The 22,333-nt window shown below is 45.4% G+C and overlaps 1 pseudogene; it reads left to right on the top strand.

Moving 5' to 3' along the window:
- Positions 1-20,316: 20,316 nt before the first annotated feature.
- Positions 20,317-21,188, top strand: LOC147726878 (HEAT repeat-containing protein 3 pseudogene; annotated as a pseudogene).
- Positions 21,189-22,333: the final 1,145 nt, after the last annotated feature.

The raw sequence follows: 22,333 nt of genomic DNA, 5'->3' as shown, positions 1-22,333 counted from the left end.
GAAAACCTAAATTGTGGCTGAAAGAAATGGGGCTTTAGGACAGACGTAGTACTTCAACCTACTGTGTTTTTCAGATTTCATTTTCAGCAACATGTCCTAAGGTTTTAATATTTAACAAATGGCTTTCCTATCCAATCAATTTCATAATTTAAAGCAAATCCGTGTAAGAAGCCTTACAACTTTTAATTAGCGATTCTTAGTGGGCCACAAAACGACCTACTTCATGAATATTAATGGGGTAGGTCGCAGTTTGAGACCCATTAAGAATGATAGCCATCACAGTGACGGTGGCCTGCTGGGGTCAGCAGACCACCATGCCTGTGATTCCCTTTAAGTAAAGTAATTTTTTTTTAATATGCATCGCGTTTTCCTTAAAGGAAAATGAAATGTGTTTTAAAAACAAAAAATGAAACGTTTAAGTTTCATTTTTTTTGTGAAAGATTTTTATTGTTTTCAATAACAATGCAATATAGAAACCGTACACTTAATGTTTCAACAAAATACAGTATCGCAGTACCTAAAAGCACAATAAATAGGTTTAAATCACATCTCGTCAGCCGAACTTTTTTAAGATCGGAGCCCCATTTCTAAGTTACGTGCATATCATTATCCATCCGAGTCCAAATTCTCATCTTCTTGCACGGGTGGTGGTTCCCATATGTCCCCTCTGAATCTATTCCATGCCCCCCAGATTTTACTCCACTTTTGAGGGCACCCCCTATTAATAAATACTGTTCTTTCAGCAAACATAGCCGCGTCCATGTCCCTCCCCATTGTGGTAAGCGTTGGCACCTCCGCAGCCCCCCATTTCTCTGCCACATTCCGCCTAGCAACCATGATCCCCAATGCGGCCCAGCTCTGTGCTTGATGAGTTAAGTCATTCGGTTCCCATATATCGAGCATGCATCGTCTGGGCTCTGGCACTAGTGATACCCCGCCGACTGTGACATTGTTCTCATCACCCGAGCCCAGTTTCCTTGATTTTGGGGCATTCCCAAAGTGTATGGAAAAAGGTACCTCCATCCCCGCATCCGCGCAGACAGAAGGGGTGTGTTGCTCTACCTATTCTGTGCAAGGTGTGCCTGGTGTAATATGATCAGTGTAAAATTCGAAGCTGCACCAGTCGGAGCCGTGAGGGTATGCCCACCTCCTGTGGAGAGGCCAGCGCTTCCTGCCATTCCGAGTCCTCAAACTCGCCTATATCCTGAGACCACTTATCTCGTAGGGGTCCCGTCGGGTCCGATGAATTGTCAACCAGATTGCGATATGTGAGTGATGTTGCCTTCTTTTACATATGTTCTGTCAATAACCTATCCTCCATGGGGGATACCTCTGGGACCTCGGTGCCGGGCGGGAGCGCTGACATTAAAGCGTGTCTGATCTGTGTGTACCTGAACAGCTCCGTTGGCGCCAGTGTGTATTGCCGCTGAAGTTGTGCAAATGTAACTATTTTGCCATTGCGCCACATGTCGCCCACCGTAGATATACCAATATCGTCCCATCTGTCAAAGCCCTTACTGTTTCTGAGTCTACCTAGGCGCTTTATATCCCATAACGGCGTAAGCTGGGTCAGAGTCCCACGCCAACCCAGTTTAGCCAGGGTGGCATACCAAATGGTCACAGTGTGCTTTAAAGGTCCAATGAGTGCTGAGACCAGTCGTTTATCGTAGAGGGGAGAGAGTATTCCTTTTGTGCCCAGCTTTTCCCTGTCTGCCTTAAATGTTGGGTCAGACTGCGGAGCATGCAGCCACTGGTTAATTACTTTTAATTGCGGCACCCGGTAATAAAGTTGGATATTTAGGAGCGCTATCCCTCCATCATACCAGCCTCGCACCAACTTTGATTGTGCGATACTTGCTGGCTTATTGCCCCATAAAAGGCTGGAGACCTGTGCCGCTATAGTACGGAAGTAAGTGGGTGGCACCTGAAACGACGTATTCTCTAATACATATAAGAAGTGAGGTAAGGACATCATCTTAAAAAGTGCTGCTTTCCCTAGCAGAGTCAGCGGCAGAGTACCTCAGTGCAGCACATCTCTCTTGAGGCGGTCTAGAGGTGGCTGCAAATTTTGTTTAAAGAAATGCGCAGAGTCAGTAGTTACGTATATGCCCAAATATTTAAATGTCTCCTCCGTTATTCGAAGCGGGCAGTTCGCGGGGAGTTGCAATGGAGGAACGAACCGGCACTTAAAGTACTGATTTAGACCAGTTGATGGTGTACCCTGATGCCCTTCCAAAGTTTTTACAGATGTTAAGAAGGGTTAGAATGGAGCACCTCGGGGAGGACAAATATAGCAACACGTCGTCTACGTACAAGGAGATACGGTCCTCCCAGCTGTCCGTCCACGTGAGCCCCTTTATCATTGGCTCCCACTGTATCCACGCCACCAGCGGCACCCAGCACCAGAGCAAAGAGCAGTGGCGATAGGGGGCAGCCTTGGCGCGTGCCCCATGACAGGGGGAAGTCCTCAGACATGTGACCATTAGCAGTAACATGAGCCATTGGTTTGGAATATAGGAGCCTGACCCACGCACAGGTGTCGGAGCACCGCGAACAGAAAGGGCCATTCTACCATGTCGAACGCCATCTGTGCGTCCAAAGACAGCACCACTGCTGGTTCTTGTAGGTAAACTGCACGGGCAAGAACTCCGTGCAGGCGCCTCAGATTGAGGGCTGTATTCCTGCCTGGCATGAAACCAGACTGGTCTGGGTGTATAATTGCCAATAAGTGGGGTGTTAGTCTAGTCGCCAATAGTTTTGCAAGGATCTTAGCCTCCGCATACAGCAACAATATAGGGCGTTAGGAAGAGCACCTACCAGCCAGCTTACCCGGTTTCGGTATAGCCACAATGGTGGCCACGTGCTGATCCAGCGGGAGTTCGCCCACTCCTAGACTTTCCGTAAACATATTGAGTAAATGAGGGGCGATGGTTTCAGACAGTTTTTTATAAAGTTCAACGGGTATACCATTTGGACCTACGGCTTTTCCGGACTGCAGCGCCCCGATTGCCACCTGCAGTTCTTCTACTGTAAGATCTGCCTCAAGTTTGCTCGCTGCTTCAGGGGCAAGTCTGGGGATATCCAGATCTTTCACATAGGTCAACACCTCTTCTATCGTCATGTTAGAGGTTGATGAATAGACTGCTTGAAAATGGGGCGCTAGCGTATGCACTATCATTCGCAGGTCAGTTGTTACCCGGCCCTCATCAGAACTCAGTTGCGCCACCCATCTATCACCCTCATCCCTTCTGTCTAGCCAAGCTAGCAATTTCCCGGCTTTGTCACCCACGTCGTAGATCTTATGTCGAATGGCTTCTATCTGTTGCTTGGTCAACTCTGTCAGGTGCTCTCCATGCCGCCTCTGTGTGAGTTGTAGGGTACGGGATGTGTCAATGGTGGGGTTAGTGACGTGTTGGGTTTCCGCTGCCTTGAGCTCTAGGTACAGCGTGTGCAACTCTAGCTGTTTCTCCTGCTTATGCGCTGCATTTGAGGCAATGGCTTGTCTCCTAAGGACAGTTTTAAATGCCTCCCATAGGATGGTTGGGTAATCAACTGATGTAGTGTTTTCTTGGAAGTAAAGGCCCGTCGCTTTTGTGACTGCATTCCAAATCTTGGGGTTTGGAAATAGTCAGGGTGTATCGGGTAGATGCGGCGTCTCCTGTGCTGGTAGTGTGTATACTGCAGGAGTATTGGGGAGTGGTCTGAGATCCCTCTGGGTCTGATCTCTATGCTGTCTATACTTTTTAAGACTACCCGCTGATTCCAGGAAGTAATCTATTCTTGTCAGACTATTGTGCAGCCCCGAATGGTATGTGAATTGCTGCTCTGCTGGGTGGTGCTGCTGCCATATATCCCAGAGCCCAAGTGCGTCCATGAAACTCCCCAGACAGGACACTCCCGTACCGCCCATTCGCGCAGGATACCTATCAAGTGCCCCGTCCATAACGGTGTTGAAGTCCCCGCCCAGGAGCAGCTCTCCCTCCGGTAATCCCAACAAAAACTTGCTACGGTCTGGGAGGGCCTCTGTGTGCAGCACATGAGGAATATAAACAGAGACTATATTAAGAGGCCTCCCCTCCCATTGTGTGAGTATTGCTGCGAATCGCCCTGACCCATCAGTTTTGGTTCTACTTTTTATTATTGGGAATTGCTTCCATACCAATATACCCACCCCTCTGGATCCGGAAGAGAACTCAGAATGTACCACCATCTTATATCCCCATCTATCTAACGCTTTGCTCGTGGTACCGATGAGGTGTGTCTCTTGCAATAAGACTACAGCCGGGGCGCACCTTTTGATATAGTGCAGAACCAGACCCCACTTTATTCTGTCCCCCAGGCCGCGCACGTTCCATGTAAGCAGGGAGAGAGGCGGCACCAATGTTAGCGAACTTGCGTCAGGCGCCCTATCACTTATGCCTCTCAATGCCATGTCTGGCGGGGCTTGTAAAGAGAATTAAAGATTCGCTGTTGTGAGCCATGTACGCTCTGCTAGGTGGTGCCGCTGCCATATATCCCTGAGCCCAAGCGCGTCCATGAAACTCCCCAGACAGGACACTCCCGTACCGCCCATTCGCGCAGGATACCTATCAAGTGCCTGGTCCATAACGGTGTTGAAGTCCCCGCCCAGGAGCAGCTCTCCCTCCGGTAATCCCAACAAAAACTTGCTACGGTCTGGGAGGGCCTCTGTGTGCAGCGCATGAGGAATATAAACAGAGACTATATTAAGAGGCCTCCCCTCCCATTGTGTGAGTATTGCTGCGAATCGCCCTGACCCATCAGTTTTGGTTCTACTTTTTATTATTGGGAATTGCTTCCGTACCAATATACCCACCCCTCTGGATCCGGAAGAGAACTCAGAATGTACCACCATCTTATATCCCCATCTATCTAACGCATTGCTCATGGTACCGATGAGGTGTGTCTCTTGCAATAAGACTACAGCCGGGGCGCACCTTTTGATATAGTGCAGAACCAGACCCCACTTTATTCTGTCCCCCAGGCCGCGCACGTTCCATGTAAGCAGGGAGAGAGGCGGCATCAATGTTAGCGAACTTGCGTCAGGCGCCCTATCACTTATGCCTCTCAATGCCATGTCTGGCGGGGCTTGTAAAGAGAATTAAGGATTCGCTGTTGTGAGCCATGTACGCTTTAGCCTGTGCTTGTACTTCATAACCAATGACTGTCTCAAAACTTAACCTTAGACCTTGGAAAGAAAAACATTTAAACAATCCCATGCCCCCCAACCCCCTCCCTGCCTCCCTGCCATGCAGACTCAAAACTATCGCCACCCCAACTCAGCAGAGCGCTCGGAACCCCAACCCTTAAGCATTACTTGCATGTGTGGGAGCAGGAAGTCCAAGGAAGTCCGTTCACATCCCCTGCTCCAGAGTTCATAGTTACTTAAAGGTCCATTGTCAGTTCTCAGCCAAGGCGAGTCTTACCAGGCGCCTATGTATGTTATCTATGTACATTTTAGAATTATCACGTAGTGTCTCACTCGCCAGCCTCTTCCTGTAGCTATTCGCCCTCCTCCGCCCATCGCTCATGCTCCTCGAGGTCTTCCTCCAATAAAGGATGCCGACACCGCCTGCCGGAGTGGCCGGAGCCCTTCACCTGCCTCCATCCCTCGAGCCAATCGTGGGCCTCCTCCGGTGTCTCGAAGAACCATGTCTTCCCATCCGCTGCTACCCGGAGCCTTGCTGGAAGTAACATTGAGTAGGGCAGTTCGCGGGCTCTCAACTTCTTTTTGACTTCCAGAAAACTCCTGCGACCCGCTGATACCGCCGCCGTGTAGTCTGGGAAGAAGGATATCGTCGAATTCTGTACTCGTAGGGGAGGTGCCACGCGGGCCGTCTGTTAAATGGCAACTTTGACGTTGAAATTGAAGATGCGAGCCAGTACAGGTCGGGGGGGGGCCCGGGTTTAGGCCTACCTCCCGGCACCCTGTGCGCGGGTTCTACTGAGAAAAAGGTCGAGAGCCCTCTAGGTTGGAGTCTAGTTTTAATCAGTTCCTCCACGTAAAGGTCCATGGCGGGGCTCCCTTCATTTTCAGAAATTCCCGTAATTCTAACATTGTAGTGACGGGACCGCCCTTCTTGATCATCCAACTTTGCCGCTATATGTTTGTTTTCGGCCTCTAACTGTGACACTCTATGGAATAACGTGGTGGTGTCTTTTGTCAGGGATGCAGTTGCCTGTTATACCTCCGTGACCCTCGCCGACATCTTCTGGAAATCGGCCCTAAGGAAGGTCACATCCGTGGAAATTGACCCTACTGTTGTCTGTACACTATTTAGGGCGGCCATTATGTCCTCCAGCGTCATCTTGGGTGCCCCCGCCTCCTCTGAAGTTTTATCTGTGACCGGTCCGTTCTGGCACTGGGGAAAAGTCTTTACTATATGCAACTTTGTCTAATTTTCCCTACTTAGTCGCACAGTTCCCTGTGCCACTCATTCTTGGCCCACCAAGCGCTCTCTCCAGCCTTTATTCTGCACTGTGGGCTGAATGCTCGACCGGGGGCCACCGTAGAGAAATCTCAGGCCGAGCAAACCAATGTCCGGAGTGGAGGAAGGTCCACCGCTGCCCACCCGTCACAGCGTACTCCAGAGGCCACCTGTCTCCAGCAGACGCAACTTCTGTAGGTCAGCGCAGGGGGCCACCACATCCACGTACGCCTACTTGAGGAATTTTGGCCTCTGCGTCTGATATTGGTCGCCATCCGTTGCTGCATTCTACACCCTGGCCCAGGTGTCTATGGTTCCGCACCTGTGTGGTATGTAGCTCCTTCTGGCACCTTCAGCCGAGGCCCAAACTGGCCCCCCCAGCGGAGGAACCCCTGGTCCTATCAGATTTGCTGGCTCCGCTTTTGAAAAGGGCACCCCATGCACCCCACCATGAGCGTCACTGAATATTCAGGGCCCAGTCCCCGGGAGTCTAGATCCTGCTGATGTGGCTGCACCAATGCGTCTGTCGTACTCTTCCTTCCACAAATCTTGTACCTCCGCCTGGGAAACCTTCGACAAGGATCATGACTTCCCATTATCCTTTGCGGACCCGGAAGCGAACGCGATTGAGACGCTGCGTTTGCAACACCGAAGAAAACCTCTCTGTACAGCACTGTGCCCCGCTTGTCGAAGGTTTCCCCGGGCGAGGGTACAAGATTTGTGTTTCAAGTTGCCCGAGCTCCCCCTCAAGAGGTGTGAGAGCCAGGCAGTCCACATAGAAAATTGGGACACTGCCAGACATACTAAAATGTGTGCTGACGACGGGGATAATTCACCTTCCTCTGGTCTTTGTTGAGCGAGAGACTATGGTCCTGATGAGAACTCAAAACTGATATGAGTTCGAAACGCGTTTCGAAAAAGCCTGAAATAGAGAAAAAGTCACAGAAATTCAAAAAATAGGTGTTCTGTTGAGAGCAAGAAATGTTTATGGCTTTGTTGTGAATATCTTCATTCCGACACTTATTTAATAATTCATATATTTTTGCACTGTCTTTTTTATTTGTAATGGTATGAAAGAGGTATGACTGATGTTTCGAATGAGGAATCTTGAAATGCATTATTAATGTTGTTTGTAAATAGGAATGTGATTGTGCTTTGTTTTCTTTTATGTACATAAGGTCTTAAAAAATACAAATTTTGAAAAATTTAAATACCAAATAGATAAGCTTTGAATAACTTACAAAAGTAAATAAAATAACGATAACTCAGATCACAAAATATAGTGTTTTATTTCAGATGTTTTACGAGAACTATGTCAGATAACTAGGTAGCGGCACGTGCACTTCTTTTTGCTCATTACTAGCTTGTGGCAAGCTGTGCTGTTGGGAGCCCAGACCCAGTGGTGGTTTTTCAAAAGTTGATCAAGCCAAAGTAAGGCTAATGGCAGTGATAATTAGGTACAGAACACGGCATAAGCAGTGAAAACTAACTGCAAGAGAAACGCTAAAGTCAGTGAAAACCAGGGAAGATGAAAAAAGTGGAGTGGTGATGAACAGGCAACCGAGACCAAACCATTACACATCGCCAAGGAAGAAGAGGGAGCCCATCGACTACAATTGGGTACGACGACTCAAGCACTAGTCAACAGGCTGACGCTCACAAGAGTGACATTGGGCCTGAACAGCATGTAATTCTGGCAGCATCTGCAGACAACTGCACAAAGTATGATGCTCCTGTGTTCCTGAAACCACCATCTTCAATCGAGACCGACAAAAACACAAAATTGGTGCTAGGAGGAGTGTCTGGAACAAAGCTTTCAATGATTTCATTGATGTGCTGGAAGTAACTTATAACAAGAAGAGCATCACTTATCCTAAAAACATAGCAAGAGAAGGAGTGAAGGAAGTGATCAGGAAAATACCAAGAGGTGAAGAAACTTCATACAGCCACATTAAAGAAGTGTTGAACACCAAATTCAATCCGTTGACTATAAAAGGTTAATTTTCAATCAAAAGCATTCAGAAAGCAGGAGAAATAACCAATGAGTTTGTTGAAAGACTTGAAACACTCATCAAATATTGCATATTTAATGAATTCAATGATGAATGAGCCCTACTGCTCAAAATCATAGATGATTGCCTTTCTGATTCCTTCAGACACCAATGCTGAGAGAAATGCTAAGTCTGGAGCATGTGCTCATGGAGGCTAGGGCAGAAGAACATGCCAACAAACAAGCCGCTGACATGTAGGCCGGAGAGGCCCAGAGTGAATCGGTGTTGAATGTGAAGAGCAAGAAAAGGCACAAGGTAGAAAGACATGAAGTGATGCCTCCAAAGAAAAAGAAGTTGTGTTATCGATGTGGATTTTTCTTTCTGCATGAAGGTAAATGTCCCACTATTGGACAGATATGGAACAGCACATCCTCAAAACCCTATTGATGTTTATAGAAGAACATCAACTACTTGGGGACAGGCAGGCAGGCTTTAGAGCCCTTATGAAAAACCTAGGGCACTCAGAGGAAGGACACTCCTGTGTTCCAAGGACAGAGAGGAAATCTCCGGTGGGAGTACGTCCTCCCATAATAAACTCTGAATCACAATCAGTACCCCACAGTATGTAGAGATAACATTAACTAACCCTGGTAAGATGATTCATGAAGCAACCTAGGTGTTACCCACTGGATTGTGGGAAAGGAAAAAAATCCTTTTGTTTTGTTACCCTCACACACCCTAGTGGTGTCATGCTTCATCATCGGGTCACCCTGTCCCTTAAAAGTCAAGGTGGGCTCGGCCATATTTCCAGGAGCTCTTTGGAGATATGGCCAGGGGGTCTTACAGATTAAAAATCCTCTGACAGTTCCAGGTATCCCTTTATTCTTGGAACAGTCTGGGATATTAAAAATAATTAAGCATAAAAGGACCTGTAATGTTCTCTTATATTTTCTGTGTTTTTGCAGATCACATTGCTCCTCATCAACTAATGTCGAGAGTAACGATCATTGTTGTTTTTCAGGCAAGCTGGAGGACAAACACCGAGTTGCATCCATTCCAGGCCACTTTTGCCTTGCGAAAGGCTTTCGGATGGGCGGGGGTTTAAATACTGTGCAATAAATTACAGTGCAAAGATTTTGGAATTCTCGATTGATTTGGGACTTTACAGGAAATCAGGGAAGACATGCAAAGGACCAATAGCAGCATTCATATTAGACTCTAAATCATTTCTTTCAGCCCAAACTACACATTTTGGGTGCTTGAGAGTTGTACAAATAGGAGGAATGCCCCTGTACTGTGAGAGAAGGCATGTGCTCCTGCATTAATGGGTTGTTTCTGCCAGTCCTCCTCCAAGGTCAGAGACTAATATCGAATCTGACTTGGTGAGTCATCCGCCAGGCTCTAAACCCGCCTCAGAGTTTAGTTTCTCAATGTTTTGCCATTTAGCTTGCTCAGGTGTCCTTGGATGGAACAGTGTACTACTGCAATATCACGTTTTAAATATTGTGCAACGTAAATGTTGTAGCCGAAATGTCACCCACAAACATACAATGAAGGTGACAATATGTAGATCTACTATTCTTATGTTCGGAGTTAAGTGTAGTAAAACCACTCTTACCTGCATAAGGTTACCTTCAATATATATTGTTCTTCGATATTTTGGCAACAATAGTTTTGTAGGATGACATTTTGTCGACAATATTCATATAGTAATCCTGGATGAAACCAGATCTGAGTGGGCAGAGCTTGGCTCAGAGGAGAGATATGCTTCAACTTATCTCCAACAGCCTAATTCATGAAGCTGAATTCGGCTTGCAAAGGGCCAGATTCTGAGAATCTGGCCCTTTGCGAGTGAGATTTTTGCATTTGGGATTCATCATCCCAAATGCAAAAATCGGTAATTGCGTTTTCGCAAATTTGCGATGGATTACATTTAAGGAATCTCTATTTGAGATTCCTTAAATGCAATTCATCATCCATTTAAAAATTGCGATATCGCAATTTCGGGCCGCTATTTACCGCGAGGTCAAACCTCGTGGTAAATAGCGATAACTCAGAAAAATGCTTTTAAAAGCATTTTTCCGAGTTGCATGTTGCACACACACATGTCCTTTGGACATGTGTGTGCGCAACCCCTGTTCATATTAGCATTTAAGGGGTGCTACAGGGTGTCCTTTGGACACCCCTGGCACCCTTTCAATCGCTATCTTATTTGCGATTAGCTAATTGCTAATCGCAAATAAGGAATACTCCCCATTCATTCCTATGGGCCTTTTGGCCCATAGGAATGAATGGGGAGTTATTCCTTATTTGCGATTAGCAATTTGCTAATCGCAAATAAGGAATTAGTAGGAATCGCATTTTTTTTGCATATTCCTACATGAATCCCGTTTTGCGAGTCCTTAATAGCGATTCGCTATGAATCGCTATTAGGGGCTCGCAAAACGGGAATATTATGAATCAGGCTGCAAGTCACTATTTCTTTTCTTCCCAGAATGCTGTGCGAGGGGATAGGTGGCAGCTGGGTGGGTCCTTGGAAGTATCATATGAAGCAGTATCAGCCTGATTCATCAATCATATTTGCGCTCGCAAAGGGCCAGATTCTGAGAATCTGGCCCTTTGCGAGTGCAATTTTTGCATTTGGAATTCATTCAGCCTAATTCATTAAGCTGAATTCGTCTCGCAAAGGGCCGGATTCTGAGAATCTGGCCCTTTGCGAGTGAGATTTTTGCATTTGGGATTCATCATCCCAAATGCAAAAATCGGTAATTGCGTTTTCGCAAATTTGCGATGGATTACATTTAAGGAATCTCTATTTGAGATTCCTTAAATGCAATTCATCATCCATTTAAAAATTGCGAAATCGCAATTTCGGGCCGCTATTTACCGCGAGGTCAAACCTCGTGGTAAATAGCGATAACTCAGAAAAATGCTTTTAAAAGCATTTTTCTGAGTTGCATGTTGCACACACACATGTCCTTTGGACATGTGTGTGCGCAACCCCTGTTCATATTAGCATTTAAGCGGTGCTACAGGGTGTCCTTTGGACACCCCTGGCACCCTTTCAATCGCTATCTTATTTGCGATTAGCTAATTGCTAATCGCAAATAAGGAATACTCCCCATTCATTCCTATGGGCCTTTTGGCCCATAGGAATGAATGGGGAGTTATTCCTTATTTGCGATTAGCAATTTGCTAATCGCAAATAAGGAATTAGTAGGAATCGCATTTTTTTTGCATATTCCTACATGAATCCCGTTTTGCGAGTCCTTAATAGCGATTCGCTATGAATCGCTATTAGGGGCTCGCAAAACGGGAGTATGATGAATCGGGCTGATTATCCCAAATGCAAAATTCGCTATTTAGAAATTCGCAATTTTGCGAGGAATAGCATTTAAGGAATCTCTATTAGAGATTCCTTAAATGCTATTCTTGAAACATTTTAAAATTGCGAATTCGCAATTTTCGGCCGCTATTTACCGCGAGGTCAAACCTCGCGGTAAATAGCGAAAACTTAGAAAAATGCTTTTAAAAGCATTTTTCTAAGTTGCATGTTACACACACACACATGTCCTTTGGACATGTGTGTGCGCAACAACTGTTGAAATGTGCATTTAAGGGGTGCTACAGGGTGTCCTTTGGAAACCCCTGGCACCCTTCAAATCGCTATCTTATTTGCGATTAGCAAATTGCTAATCGCAAATAAGGAATACTCCTCATTCATTCCTATGGGTCTTTTGGCCCATAGGAATGAATGGGGAGTTATTCCTTATTTGCGATTAGCAATTTGCTAATCGCAAATAAGGAATCTGTAGGAATCGCATTTAATTTTGCGATTCCTACATGAATCCCGCAAAACGGGTCTTTCATGAATCTGGCCGTATATGATGTATCTCCACTTTATGTGAGGACAGCACTGCGTATATGTGCTACCAAACTGCATGCAAGCTTAGTCACACATACGTTATGTGATGTTTACGAGTTAGCTCTCATTTTAGGCAAAGAGCATCCCGGTGAAAGAAATCTGTCCAACATGACACCCTAATGGGGCTATTCCATTCTGGCACTCGTTAAACATTAGCTATGCAAATTATGATCCAATGGCAAAGTGCCACAGAATTTGGGTGAGTTAAATACAACACGAGGCCTTGATTAGAGTAAAAGTATGTATTAATGCCTCCTCAAAGCTGCATGGCATTCCCCAGGCAGGTGTAGGTCAAACGCAACGAACATTCAACCCACTCCTAGATGGAGAAATACATCGCACAAAAACATTTTAACAATTGAACTTTTAGTAATCTCCCATATAAGCTTTTCGAATTCAATACTGAGTGCCAGGAAGTATCGAAAAAATAAAACTAAAATTGTGAAATCAAATAAGACATAAAGATAAAAGAAATATCAATTGCTGCACCAGAACAACATAAACATGTTTTATCACGTAGCCTTGTCAATTAAATATTGTTCCTATTCCTCATCTGTTCTAGTCAAGAAATGTTCTCTGGGAACGTATTGTACATTTTCCCATTGATCACATCGCTGCAGCAGCTGCTCCACAGGAAACTTGATAAAATGGCCTGTTGCATGTATTACCGCCTCTGAAATCCGGGTGCACTGCCAACTCCTCTGACAGCTGCTCCAAGTCTTAGCTTTCTATAATGTCACTGTCGGTTGGAGCCAGGCTGAGCAGCTGCTGCGCTCATGAGAGAAAGTCTAGAATGCCTTTGGTGAAAGAGAATGATATGCATTGCAGTATACACACATACTTCGACATTTTTGCAGTTAAACCTATGAAAAACTGATTTTACGGAGCATGTCATAAAACAAGAATTGTTAAATGTATAATCAAGTATGGCAGTGAAAAGAATGAAAAAAACATTGATAAACATTTATCATGGTACTTTAAAACTATGGAGGCCGAAGGTGGCATGAAGAAATTCACCTGAACCCTAAAATAAATGAATACATCGCACAGGCATCACCAGAGAGACCCGAAGACAATACATTTTGCTTCAACACATTGAGTAGGGTCAGAAAACATTGGTAACTGGCGATAGTTCATGTCCTTGATGATAAGTTAAGGCATTGTTTGGTGTAAACATGTTTTACCACCACATTTTTTCTATTTGCATAAAGTGGTCACAAGCGGCACACTGAATTTTTGTGACAGGAAAGGAAGTTTGCAAACTGGCTTATGTACTGATACGCCAGGTCACAAAATGCTAAATCGTAGTGGGTCGCATATTGACCTATCTATTGTTTGACCATCAGAGCAAGTGGAAACTCCTGGTGGAATCAAAAAACACTTGAGCTTTTAAAGATAGAACCTGTCATCTATAAATGTGCACAATGCTTGGGTTCATGGCCTCCTTTAGTAATAAATAAGGTGTACTTGGCGAAGTGTGTATCCAAGGTCTTCTATAGAAGTGAAGTGTGGGGGTCTCACAAAAATTGATCGCATTCAACCAATTAAACATTTATTTTTAGACGGGTACTGCAGGTTCCCCAAAAAACCCCAGCATTTACAGTACACGAGGAACTGGTAGTCGATAAGATTGTGTTGGGGCCTCTAATCTGTTGGATCAACTTATGGTCAGCCAGTGTTTTTCAGTTAAATAAGGTGATTTTGAAAGACTGTCTGTCTATTATTATTATTATTATATAAGCGCCAGATTCGACCCCCGAAGGGGTATCTCCGCGCTTGCCTTGGGAACCCGTCCTGGCTTTTCCCTGTGAGATACCCCTACAGGGCATCCCGCCACGGGGGGCCGTTGTGGAGATTAAGCAAGCTTACCGCCCGATTCATGAACATAAATTGCGCTCGCAAGGGGCCGGATTCTGAGAATCCGGCCCTTTGCGAGAGCGATTTTTGCATTTGGGATTCAGCATCCCAAATGCAAAAATCGCTAATTGCGATGTCGCAAATGTGCGAGGAATTACATTTAAGGAATCTCTATTAGAGATTCCTTAAATGCAATTCAACATCCAATTTAAATTTGCGAATTCGCAATTTCTTGCCGCAATTTACCGCGAGGTCAGACCTCGCGGTAAATTGCGAAAACTCAGAAAAATGCATTTAAATGCATTTTTCTGAGTTGCATGTTACACACACACATGTCCTTTGGACATGTGTGTGTGCAACACCTGTGTGAAATTTCGTTTGAGGGGTGCTACAGGGTGTCCTGTGGACACCCCTGGCACCCTTCAAATCGCAATCTTATTTGCGATTAGCTAATTGCTAATCGCAAATAAGGAATACTCCCCATTCATTCCTATGGGCCTTTTGGCCCATAGGAATGAATGGCGAGTTATTCCTTATTTGCGATTAGCAATTTGCTAACCGCAAATAAGGAATCAGTAGGAATCGCATTTTATTATGCGATTCCTACATGATTACCGTTTTGCGAGTCCTTAATAGCGAATCGCTATGATTCGCTATTAGGGGCTCGCAAAACGGCCCGTTGATGAATCAGGCGGTTAATGCCCAGAGTTGCAGAGTGTGAACCCATGATTAGGTCAGGCACCGAAGCGAGAATTATCGAGTCCATGGACATTTGAGCTCAAGACCCTGCCGCGTCGGGAATTGAACCCTGGTCCCGGGTCTGACCTCTGCTTCAGGGTCTGCCTGCTCTAACCAGTGAGCCACACTTCTCCACATTCTGTCACATGCTGCGAAGATCCCAACGATTGGGTACATTAAGGGCGTTCAGAGCTGCCTGGGGAGAGAGGAGTTGTTTTAGTGCCCATAATCCATGAGTTGTGCTGAAATAAAAGGAGTTAAGCCCACTTTTTTCAACAAAGGGCTCATAATAGGAAACACTTGGATATCTTGATACCTATGCTAAGGGCCTTTCTGCTGCTCAAAACTGCACCTGGTACGGAACCATATTTGTACAGTGTGGAGAAACACAGAGACAGATACTTATTGGCAAGATAGACTTAATATGATACACCATCTTCTGGCCTTTCCAAAGGGCTGGAGCCCCTGGGCACTTTGGGTCCCTGTGGCTGCGACTCTCAGTTTACTCAGGACACCCTTCCCTTTACTTTATTCTGTACATATTTTACAGGCCCGAGGAATATGTTTATGTAATCTTTAGTGAGATCTCAGAATTCTAAACATACCTGTTGTTTTTGCAACTTTTGTCTGACTCTCATGTTGTTTTTAACGTGTGTTGTTTTCTTAGAGCTGCTACAAGAGGAAGAGATTCCATGTCTGAGCTATAGTGTAATTGTTCTCGTCCTATTTTCAATACATGACCAGCTGTGTGATATGTTTCCCTTGTGTTGCTCGCCCAATTTGCACTATCTATGTATCTTATCCATTTTATGAAATGTAGTAATTATGATTTTTGTAAATTGTATATATTAACTGGGCTTGTTTTTATTTGTGCTTTTATGGTTATCATCTAACCGAATGACGTTGATTTGAATTTAATTGACCTAACACAATAATATGCATGTCGCTGGTCGCAAATTGTGACCCACTATGATTAGCTAAAGGCTGCAGCCAGCATGCATTTGATTGCTTTTAAATAAAGCATCATTTTTTTTAATGCAGCCGGTTTCCTAAAAGAAAACGGAGCATGTTTGAGAACTATATAAAGTTAAACAAACCTTTTTTTATGAATAGACACTGCCTGCTCCTAAAAAATGTACTTGTCAACATTTTCAAAGCAGAGGGGTGTCCTGAGGACCCCTTCCGTAAACAAATGGCATACCATCAATTTTGAATTGGTTGTGAAATATTAATACATCCCTGATGCAGTCGGTATTTGGAAGGGATGCCCTTAACACTCCCCTTCCAAATATCAATTCCTTAATGTTAATTTACCTTATTACCGATTCAGAAAACCTTTTCTGAATGGTTAATTGGGTTAATTACATTGGAAAATGGGTTTCAAAGAGGGCGTGGAAAAGCCAGGGATCAAGATCGCCGCCTAGTATTGTAGTGCCAACACCCACTGCTACACCTTGCCTGGTTTCCCTCACCATCAGGAGTCTCGCAATGGTAACCAGGATGCTTTGGGTGCAGTGAAGATCAGGCCCCCCAGGGGCACCAACCTGTGGCACGGGGGCACCTGGGAGTTAGGAGAGCAGGTGCGGCTGGACTGTGTGGTTGAGCCCTCTAAGCCTCGCAGGGTCATGCAGACCCATGTTGACCCACTCCCTGCAGTTCTGGATGTTAACGATGTGGACCCCCAAGCTGCCGGAGGCCCACCTGGCCTGGGGGAGTCCCGAGTAAGGGCCTGATGTGATCTGTTGGCTGGGACCGGCAGGAGACCTTGAGTGCCATTGCTCGGCCTCGTGACTACGGTAGCTGTGGGTGGGGCCCGGGTAATCTCTGGGCCCGCTGGAGCTGCCCTCACTTGCTTGTTTAGGGGGGCACATGGTGGGTTACCGCATTTGCCTGCTCCATTCCCACTGAGCAGCGTGGGGCCTACGCTGCCTCTCCAACCCATAGCACAAGAATGGGTCCTAGACAACAGCCTTGTTTAATGCTTTGGGGGCCCACACACCCACCCCTTCATGGCATATGCTTCCCTGGTGGATTTCACTAACCTTGTGCTCCAGGCAACAATTCTCCTTAACCCTGACCATACTGTGCTTGTGTTTTTTTGCAGGTGCGAGGGGAGAATACCTGAGGAGAGTGCTTTACATCTGGGAGTCCTGTGCATCGTATACTCCCTCTGCTTAATTAGCAATACTACTGGACTCATGGGAACAACCGATACTTAACAACTGTAGTATATTGTGGAAGCTGGTCCAATACTACAAGCAATTATACACTGAGCGACTGTCTGACACTGCTGCAGTAACTGCGGTCTACCTGGCGAAAGTGCCAATGGTATGGATAGATGATGGGAAGTGGTTTTTCCTTAGCGAGCCAATCTTCTGTGAGGAAATTATTCAGGCCATAGATGCTCTGGATGGCTTGAAACCTCCTTTGCTAGACTGCCTAACCTGGTAGTTTCATTAATTGAGCTAAATCTGAGGTATTCCCCCTCACAAATGCTACAGAGAGTGGCCCAATGGAGTTTCCCCTGGTATGGTGTGATGAGATGACTAAGTATTTGGGCATCACCCTGCACTGGCAGATGGAGATGATGGTGTTCTTGAATGATGGTCTGGCTGTGGAGAGGCTCACCACACAAATAGCAATGCTGGATTAAGCTGCCGCTCTCAATAGAGGGCAGAATTGCTATTGTTAAAATGGAGTTCTGCCTGCTCCCTCTATCTGCTTGCCAACATTTCCATTCCACAGACTAAAGTATTTTTTTGACCATTTAACCTCAGCGCCAATACCGATGCGGTGCGACCGTTTAGTGGAGTGGGCGGGTCCGCGTCGACCAATGGACGTGCACAGCACTACGGAGGTAGTGCTCGCGATGGCTGATGGCCAAGGAACGCAGCAAAGGGGTTAACAAGGCTGATCTGGGCAAGCCACCACCCCGGATTATGTGGGATACACTAACACTTCCTTAATGGGGCGCATTGCTAATTTGCATATTATTGGTACCATCCGGATGCTCGTTTGCATTATGCAAGAATAGAGAGAGATTAGGCCGGGGATTCTCCACTCTACACTCTCCTTCGCATAGGTCTACCTAGAGTTCCGGGGATATTCAGACCCTATTGACAACCTGCTAGGCTTGGGCGAAGCTTCCTCTATACCTGGGTTGGGGCTTGCTCTATTCCCCAGCAATACCACTTTTATGTAATTCATGCCTGCCTCTCACACAGGAGAAGATAGTGCAGCATACGCTGACTGCCCTTCACTTAAACAGACTGGGGGATCCATTCACGGACAGACATGCCATTACAAAGGCTATCCATTCATGGGCAGGCATGCCATTACACAGGCTAGTGACACTTGTTTTGGTGATTTTGCCTACAAGAACCTGCTTTATATTGCGGTGACTACACAACACTTTCTGAGATCAACTTCAATCATTCCGGTTGGAGCCGGAAGAATTCTCTGTGCTGATGCTTCATCACTTCCACTGAGGGGATGCGCCTCATATCCAAATTAAACAAAGCTAGCATTGCACTGTGCCTGGACTGTACAGGCAGAGTCAGGGCTGCATGGGAGCAAGACCTAGAACATGCTATACCAGCTAAAAGTTGGCGATACTGCTGTGAGCAGATCAAGCTAGTGTCACCTAACCAACACCGCAATTTACTGAATTATAAGTTCTTACACCGCGCATATACCACTCTATCTAGTGTAGCTAGAATAAACCCTTCTTGCCTGCTCCACTGTCCTTAATGCATGGGAGACCGTGTTTATTTTATACACCTCGCCTGGACATGCCCCATCATTCAGCAATACTGGACACGAGCCCTCACGTTTCGGTCCATCATGACTGGAACTGCCTTTGACCCAGTTCCCCTACAGGACCTACTAGGCTATGTTAAAAATGTATCACAGGACATCCTTAGATTTGTCGCAGTGCGCTTCTTCTTGCCAAGTGCAGAGTGGGAATGAGGTGTGGGAGTACATTTTGGCCCAGAGAGTCTGATTGGTTGAAAGACATGATTTACTGTGATACCACCAGTGACATATTTGCCTCAATGCTGCCCCCTAACTCTCGACCTAAAGATATATGGTACCCTCTGCAAGATTACCTTCTCACCCTTCTCGACGGACCTCCAGATGAGGGCTTTTTTGCAAAGCAGCACAACGGTATTTGAATAGAGGATTTATTTATCAGGGAGAACAACCTCTGTCCACATGAGCTCTACAATCTTCACAACAACATTCCAGCTGTCACTTCTGGCTCGTGGGGCCAGGAAGGTACCAAGTGGAGAGATGAGATGGGGTGGGACCGAGGAGAAGAGTAGGGAAGAAGGGAATCATAGCAGGAGTGGAAAAATGCATTGTACAAATTAAGACTCTTCTTGCTTCCGTATTAAAAATGAGAAGAATGCAAGGAGAAAATTATTACAATAAGAAAGGAAGATGAACTTGATAACTTAATGCAGACAACAATAGCGGCATAAGGAGAACACAAGTAAAGCTGGTCTCAAAAGAGAAATAAACTTATAAGGCTACCATTGGACAACATAATCTTTGTGCCACACAGGAGTTATGCATTATCTGATGTTGCAACAACTTGCGTTAAAATCAGCACTATCTTGAGTACCTTCATGGTTAGCATAGCAATTCAACATTTGTGGAGAAGCCGCCAAAGAGTTAATGATAATATGATCCTGAAATATCCTATCCATACTCCAGGTTCTGCCATCTTCCATGGCTACCTCATTCTTTTTTACCTCAATTACTGTCATGGGCTTGGAAAATTGGCTGTCAATTTGACGGTGGGACACATGAACCCTGACCACCACTCTATCCCCTACTTCCAATTAGTTCTCTTAACTCCATGTTTCTGATCATATCTTTATTTGTACTCTTTCTGGTGTCGTTTGACATGACAAATCATTTCCTCCCTACACACACACTTGGGTTCTCTTCCCCTAACCAGTTCGGGTTCATTTTAGTTCCTGGCAACCTTCTTCTGAGGACCAAAAATAGAGAAATTTTAGTGACCCAATTAGGTGTGGTGTGATAAGACCAAAGTATGTTATTTAGAGCCTTATCCCCAGGTCTCCCAGACTTATGGTCTAATGGCGTACATTCTTTTATCATGCGATTTACATATTGCACTAGTCCATTGGCTCTTGGGCAATATAAGGCAGTCTTAAGATGGCTTACAGACATTCTACTCAAGAAACCCTGCATCTCATCCGAGGTAAATTGAACACATTATCAGTTGTGATAATTCTGCGAACACCTTCTGTCATGAATGCATCTGTTAAAAATTCCATCAACTAAATAGTATTGATTTTTGTGACCACTTTGGTTTTGACCCAATGCAATGGCAATCCACAAACATAAATTTGCCTATCCACACATATCTTTAGAAAATTCCTTAAATGTGGACAGTGGCCACCTCCTTTCTGCCGAAGTCCGCTCTGCTCTTATTAATCACCTGATCCCAAAAAAGATTCTGGAAAAAACACTCCTTCCGAAACAGCACTGCCGTAAATGTTTGCGCGAAGAGCCCCTCTTGGAAGGTATTATTCGAAAAATGAATTCAGTGCAATATAGAGCCCGAACCTGTCTCCATAGCATTGTCTCTGTACTAGATGTTGAAAGTCTTGGCGGTACATTTGCACTTCAGCATCTCGCACAACATCTCTCGGGGATTCTATTTTCTCAAACAGATACACCAAAGACTGAAGAATTCATGGAATCCCTAACCTGTGCTGTCGGGGCACTGTTACAAATAATGGCTTTGCAAAACATATCACAGAGCATGAGTCCTGAGCAGCTGAGGAGCTTGCGTGAAGCTGGTATTCACTGCAATACCATAAGTGTTAAAGTCAATGTAGTTGGCATTGTGGGCATAACTGGTAGTGTTTTGGCAAAACAGACTGATGCATCGGAAACACTAAAGGCAATTGGTAATTTTCTTCTTGAGGTTGCTACCAATGACCCTTGCCTAGTTGTTGCCGGAGAGGCGCTGGACGCCATTTTTTATGTGTTTGCAGATGGGAAGGAAAGTGAAAAAGCAGCATCTGAAATCAAACTCCTCCAAACACTAAAAGTTTTCAGCCCGTCTTCAAAATGAAGATGCGCAAAGAAGGCAAAGCAAAATACAGTCTAGAGCAGATGTGTGTTCTTGACAACGCGAAAATGAATTTGAGACGATTTATAACCTACCAAGTAGTAACGGAGAAAAGATGACTATGAATGTCACTGGACTGAAACATTTTCTGTGTTTTCGACCACACAAATGCTGTGTGGATTTATTTCAGACAAGTTTCTTTTCATGGAATAGTATAGGAATATTATGTTTATATAATTAAGGTTTGTAATATATGGGTATGATCAGCATTCAAATAATGTTATTTTGCTTTTTTACACTGCTTATATTTAAATAAAAATATATATTTTGCCTATCCACACAGAGGGGCAGATTTATGAAGGGCTTGCGCCACGTTTATGCCGCCGTTGCGTGACGCAACGGCGCGGAAACGTGGCGCATCCCTGCGCCCTATTTACAACGTGACGCATCTAGGAGATGCGTCACGTTGTACAGCACTGCGCCATGAGGAGGCGTTCCTGCGCAGGGGGGGGCGTTCCTGCGCAGGAACGCCTCCTGAAAGTGGCTGAGTGAAATCTATGAGATTTCACTCAGTCACTTTCAGGGCAATGCTGCGTCAAAACCCTGCGCCTGCTTGAAGCAGGCGTAAGGCTTGAGGCAGCATTGAAAGAATAGGCCCCCCGAGAGCATTGCTGGAGCTGCGTCGCGCTTGCGACGCAACTCCAGCAATGCGTCACTTTTACGGCACAGATGCGTGACGCATCTGTGCCGTTTTTGCCCCATGGTGCGCCGCATCATAAATGCGGCGCACCATGGGTGGCGTAGCTGTGGCGCACTGTGGCGCATGTTAACTGGCGCATCCCTCGGGATGCGCCAGTTAACATAAATCTGCCCCAGAAACTTTAAGGGGACCGACAATGTCTAAACCAAGTTTGTTCCCAGGTTTCAGAGAAACACTCACAGGAGATATAGGGGAAGCTCTTGTGACCTTGGTTATATTGCATGAAGCACAAACCATTCATTCTTTATGCTCTACAATTTTATCCATACCCAGAAACAAATAGGTTTCTGGGTCCCTCAATGGACCTCAGGAACAAGTTCCTTAATTCTATCTGGAAGATCTTTAGGCTCATAACTCTGTCCTCAACAATGCTTAATTCCTGGCGGACCACCCAGAAATCCTTAAGGTCATCCTCTAAGGATCCTGGTTTGATGGGCCAATCCTGAACAATTCTTTCACCTTTTGTAAAGACAAATCCTTGACCATGCCAGCCTCCCACTCTTC

The sequence above is a fragment of the Lissotriton vulgaris genome, chromosome 3_1 (assembly GCF_964263255.1).
Source record: "Lissotriton vulgaris chromosome 3_1, aLisVul1.2, whole genome shotgun sequence".
In the NCBI taxonomy this organism is placed as follows: Eukaryota; Metazoa; Chordata; class Amphibia; order Caudata; family Salamandridae; genus Lissotriton; species Lissotriton vulgaris.
The sequence above is the reverse complement of the archived record's forward strand: the minus strand, read 5'-3'. Positions and strand labels throughout refer to the sequence as shown.